A 6,308-nucleotide genomic window follows, 5' to 3' on the forward strand; every position below is an offset into this window, starting at 1 on the left:
TTGTATTCCTAATTTTGCTAGATAGCATATTATTTTTTACCGATGTCATAATATATATTAATTAGGAAGTGTTATTAAAGGACTGCTAGAGAAAGAAATGAGCCTTTGGATGATCATATAAATTTCTTTATAATTCTGATGGATCAAAACCAGTGGAACTAGTGGTTGATTTCCACCATTAGCTGAGCTTACACCAGTCTATCAAAATTCGTGGATTGACTATAGCTTAGCGATTCTCATGCATGGCCCTATTTGAAGCAGTAGAAATTGGATATGACTCTTTAAAAGCAGAAATTAGTTATAGAGACTGCATAAAAGGAAAAGAGAAGAGGCTCAATTGTAAATTGTCAACATTAGTGAGCAACCTTATTGCTCACTCTCAAACGCTGAGAGTGACTCTGAATCAGTTTCATGTTTCTCGTTCTCATCCTTACCTCCATGCCCATCCCCACCCTCAACCCAAATAATATTTGACTAAAACCAGAAGTATACCTCTCTCTTTATTTGCCACATTAGGGATTTTGGAGGAAATTCTGTTCACCCAGGGAAAAGAAAATCAGGCCAGTTCTGTGAAACTAAAAATAAAGCTATGCAAAATTGTTTTCAAAATGGAATTCATTGGCATTTGTTTTTATGCATGACAAGCCTTTAGAATATAGCGTTGAATCAAACTGTGATTCTGACTTCAATGATTTTTGTAGTCAGTTTAAGAATATTGGGTATAGATTTTTCTTATATGGTTTATCTCTATACAGATTTAATTTAAATTCCTGTAGCATAATAATAATAATAATAATGATGATAGCAATAATACTTACTGAGTTCATCACATATACCTGACAGTGTGATAATTATTTTACATCTGTTTTCTCTTAATTCTCACCAGTATCTTTTCAAGTGGGTACTATTAGCTCCATTAAAAGTATAACAAGGTGGAGAAAATGTCTTATCAGTTTGACAAAGATAAAAATTTCTCTTAGGAATAGAAATGTGTTAGTCTGGTCTTGATAAGAGTTCTGAAGAGACCATGAGCTTCTGACCTACCTGATGCCTTCTCTGTCTCTCTCCTTTCAAGGGCCTCTCTTCTTGATGGTGGGAAGATTTTGTAGAGTTATCGTTATTATTATTATGCAAATTTTGACTCTCGGCTCAAGTAGACACAGTGGTAGAGAGAGCCCAAGAGCAGAGAGGGCAGACAGGCAGTAACCTTTCCAGGAAATGGTAGCAAGAGAGATAGGATTACTTTGGACTTGCACCAGCCAAAGAATTAGAGGCTCAAGACTCTTTCTTTAGAGAATTGCCCAGGGACATCCCTCACTTCACAGATTAGCAAACTGCGTAAGTGCTTGCCTGAAGTCACCTTGTCAGGGGCAAGGCAGGATTGCAGATCCGGGACTCTCTCAATTCAAGTGCTTGAATTCTCTTTGTTCCACTTTCCTGGCACTCTAAATAGTGTTTTCTATCATGAGACATGGTAGACTCCCAACAAATAAGTGTTATGATTGTATCTGTGGTTATGGGCAGTTCTAGTAATCTTCCATTTCTAAAGTTGGAAATCAGATGTGTTTAAAAATTTTTAATGCATCTTAGAGAGTGAAGAGCGTGCTTAGGAATATTAACTATTTAATTTTCTTGGCTACCATCATCATACTATAATCTGGACTTTTTATAACATTTAATTTTACCCCCACACACCAAGAAATTATAGAATGTAGGTTACTTTACTTATAATTGATACATACTATGTTTGGTTATTCTTTTGTTTTCTGAGCCATGGAGAAGAAAATTGGCAGATTTTATAGATGGTTTTGTAATATATTAGATTGTACAAGATACTCGTCTGAATAATGGCACTCCATAAGATATTTATGTTACATTCCTTGGAACCTGAAATTGTCACTTTAGATGGCCAAAAATAGACTTGGCAGATATGATAGATTTAAGGAACTTGAGATTATTCTGATTATGCTGTATTGTCCAGGTGGTCCTTAAATGCAATCACATATATCCTTAGAAGAGGGAGCCAGAGGGATGTTTGGCACATACAGAAGGATCGAGAAGGCAGTGTGACCATGCAGGCAGATTGCAGTGATGCCACAAGCCAAAGAATACTAGCAGCTATCAGAAACTGGAAACAATAAGAAACAGATTCTCCTCTGGAGCCTCTAGTGGGACTTTGGCCCTGCTGATACCTTGATTTCGTCCAGTGAAATTGATGTTGGACGTTTGCCTTACAGAACGTCTGTGAGAGGATAAATTTTATTGTTTTAAGACACCTGTTTGTGATTATCTGTTATGGTAGCCCTGGAAAATGAATACAACACCATAGAGAAGGCCAAACTCTCAGCCAGTCTTAGTCTATGAGAAAAAGGAAAGGCAGGATGCAGGCGTTTTTCTTCAGAGACAGGGCACTCACTGCCCAGGTAAAATTCACATCTTGCCCAAGTGAAATCTCCAAACAATCAGGAGCCCTTCCACCTGCGGAAAAGAGGCTCTGGTGAGAAACCAGTGGCAGTAGGATGGTTCCCTGCTTAGGGATCGGTGGCATCAGGGACAGAATTGCTCTAAAGAAGAGAATAAATGTTATGGATTTGGTTGTGTTTTCCTTTAAATTGAAGTACCAGCATACAACTTATTTCACAGGTTTTTCTCTTTGAGCATACCAAAATAAGAAAAATATTATATCATCTTCCCCAGAACTTAGAAAAAATGGTATGTCACTCTTTGACGAGATCCAGATTTCATCTCATCTCTTATTGTTATTTTAACTCTACTAAACAAAATTAGGGAACTGCCTCAAAACTGTAGTATATAGGAAAAATTGTTAGTAATTATATTTAGACAATTTTTCAAGATTTTCTTTTTATTTAGCTGTGCAAATAACTAGATCCAACTAGATATAACAACAGAATTTTTTAAGGTTATTGCTTGGCATGCAATACTTAAAAATAAAATTATTTTTTTCTTTCCAGTACCCCAAATTTTAATCCATATGCCTATGACATTGAATATTTTATATATATAGATTGATAGTTACAGATATATAGATAAATAGATATATCCTTGATATTTTTCTTTCTGTAAATTTCTCTAGTAATAAATATCAAAAACAAAGCCATTCTTTTTTACATAGCATTTAATTTGGAGGTCACTCATATCTTGAATGGGAAATCAAATTGTGAGGGTTTTTTTTTTTAATCAGTGGCTACAGCAGAATTCAACTTCCTGTCCCTTCATTAAACTAAAATTCTCAATGAGCAGCATTCTTCTTTAGAATAACTCGGCCACTATGAAAACAAGCTGCTTCAGCTAGTGAGAAGTTGTGTGCCCTGATTAGCAAGGAAGCCACATGGGGCTTCAAGTATTTTAAAATTGAACGGAGGGCCCTGCTGAAGCTCAACTTCTATTGTCTGGTAATGAATATTTTGCAAGAGTCCTTTCAAAAGTAAACTGTATTGTTCCCTCGTAACCTTGCCAGTTACAGTACATCTGAGTGAGGTGATTATGGCTTCTTAAAAGCACTTTCAAGACTGAAAAAATATTATCTATTTGAAAAAAAAATTTCTTTCCTCTCATGTCTGATGACAAATGTAAAAACCTGGAACATTTCTTGGGCATCTGAGCAACGGCTTTAAAATCATCTGAAAAGCCTGCCTTTGATCCCAGGTATTCGGAATCTAAAAACCTACCAGAGCCCACAGGCAGGGCTCTGCTTCCTGAGCTGCTGGTTGGGTAGGAAATTTTGCATAGTAAATACTTTAAAACTTTGGCGTTCAGAAAGGCCAGGGGAGGACTAAGATTTCTGAATAAATAGAGCAAATTTTCGTGATGCCGAGGTACTTGCGGTGTTGATATTGAGGCAGCCTTGTTCATGGTATAAAACGGTACACTGCGAGGGCACTTGAAGCTCATTCGTATTTTCTGGTGGGATGTCTGTGGGGCTCTCAGAGTAGTTGAGGGATAGGTGGCGGAGGGGCGGATTGGAGCTTGACTTTTACCTCTGCACTTTTATGTATCCTTTCTTCTTAGTTACTTATATCACTTCATTATTAACAAGTTGAAATAACCATAGTTTTGTTTCTGTTCTAAGGTATTATTTATTAAAATAAATACATTTATAGATTTTAAATATCTTTATAGATTTATAGATTTTAAATATCTTAGTGTAAGCAAAGTTTGGAATACAGAACACCCTATCAGTTCATTGCATCATGATTTACCCACACAAATCCTTGGGTTCTCAATTTATTGAATGGACCCTAGTCCTTGATTGTCTCAGGACTTTTCCCTAAATCCTAATTGAGTAAAAAGTCCTACCTGAAGAATTTCTGCCCCACCTGCTGTCTGTTTAGGAGTTATTCTTCTGTCTCTTAGAGCAGAGTAACCCCCTGAGGGGACCCCTTACTTCTATTCATCCTTCCCATGTTACTGGCAGTTCTCATTCTTATCTCTGAGATTCTTCTCTTCGTTGAAAATAACGCATTTGAAGTTTAAATACACTAGAGTCTTACTATAGAGACATCAGTTCTGTTGTTACTGGGATGAGGTCAATGTCATTGCGTAGAATTTTGTTGTCCGTAACTTCATTATGCAAGACAATTAGTCAGAGTTCTGTTAATTCCTTTGCTGTCTCTTTGTTTCTAGCAGAAGGGACAAGCAGCCATATAGTTCTTTGTCCTTTCTGGGACCGATGCATCTGAGGCCAATCAGATAGCCTTCCAGCCCGCCCTATCCTGGGACCCCCTTCCCTGGTGGCCCATAGGGTGACAGATTTTTACCTCCTTTGAAGCTGAACTCAGTCAATCCCTGTCCCAGGAGGTTTGGCATGTCAAGAGTATTCAGTTTTATGTTAAAATCTTGTGACTCCAGCTCTTCCTGCCCCCAAGTCTGTGGAGCATATTTATAGTAGCAAACATGGCACCTGCTGAGGGAGGTCCCTCTTCCCTTAAAATTTTCCATTATATCAGCAGCATCCACAGAAGCACTGGATTTAGTTGTTAGGTAGATTTGGTTCCACCAATGTCCTTTAATCTCACTTTTTTTTTTTTTTCACCTACAGCACCTGGTATTCCCAGGTGGTCTCCCATCCAAGTACTAACCATATCCGACCCCACTTAGCTTCCAAGATCAGACAAGATCGGGCACGTTCACGGTGGCCTGGCCATAGACTAATCTCACTCTTTAGATCCCACAGGTTTATGGCAACCTAGTGGAAATACTTCCTAAAAAAAATTCTTCAAAGAAATCAGGGGATGGAGTTATAATACTTGTTAACCCTTATCACACAACCGACTACATTAAGATGCTTTTGACCGAACTCTGTATAATGCTTGTGGTCAGTCTGCTTATGAAGATGACATGTTAAATAAGGTCTGTTTATTGGCAGAATGGCAGAATCTGTTTAAATTGCCATGTCAAGATGTTAAGTAGGTAAGATGAGTTGTTGCTATAACAAAGTAAAAATTGTAAGCAATGTAATTAGTTTACGGGAAATCCGTGTCCTTTTTGTTTTCCATATTAATTTAGTGCAGAGTGTGGCTGTGCATGACATGTCCTAGCAGAACGCATTACCCAAAAATTCTATGGCATGTGGCAGATGAAGAGAAAAAGCCCGAGTTGACAAGGATCACCTGGTAGTGTCATAGCTGTGGTTATACTTATGCAAAAATAAAAGGAAGGAAGGAAGGAAGAAAAGAAAAGAAGGAAGAAAAGAAGGAAGAAAAGAAGGAAGAAAAGAAGGAAGAAAAGAAGGAAGAAAAGAAGGAAGAAAAGAAGGAAGAAAAGAAGGAAGAAAAGAAGGAAGAAAAGAAGGAAGAAAAGAAGGAAGAAAAGAAGGAAGAAAAGAAGGAAGAAAAGAAGGAAGAAAAGAAGGAAGAAAAGAAGGAAGAAAAGAAAGAAAGAAAGAAAAAGAAAGAAATAAAGAGAAAGAAAGAAAGAAGAAAAGAGAAGAAAAGAAAAAAGAAAAGAAAAGAAATCTCCTAACCCCTAAATCTATTTACATGTCATACCCGATTTTGATCATAAAGACTTTTATAATCTTCAGTCGGATATAACAAAATAATAGAATTGAAAAAAATTGGAAATAAAAACATTTTCTAATTAAGGATAACACATTTTTTTAAAGAAAACTTGAAAATTAAAAAAAGCCTAAAGAAGATAAATCACCTTAAATACCAGTTCTCAGAGGGGACTTATTAACATACTGATGTACTTCCTTCCCTCAGTTCAGGGAAATTAAAGGCTTCTGAGTAGCCTGTTCCTCATTCTTTATTCCTGATTTCTATGACTGGGACCTCCTTCTGATCCAC

General features: G+C 37.0%; 1 pseudogene; it reads right to left on the reverse strand.

The window, feature by feature from the left end:
- Positions 1-5,050: 5,050 nt before the first annotated feature.
- On the reverse strand, positions 5,051-5,169 carry LOC112479922 (annotated as a pseudogene).
- Positions 5,170-6,308: the final 1,139 nt, after the last annotated feature.

Source organism: Pteropus alecto, unplaced genomic scaffold, assembly GCF_000325575.1.
Source record: "Pteropus alecto unplaced genomic scaffold, ASM32557v1 scaffold21, whole genome shotgun sequence".
Classification (NCBI taxonomy): domain Eukaryota; kingdom Metazoa; phylum Chordata; class Mammalia; order Chiroptera; family Pteropodidae; genus Pteropus; species Pteropus alecto.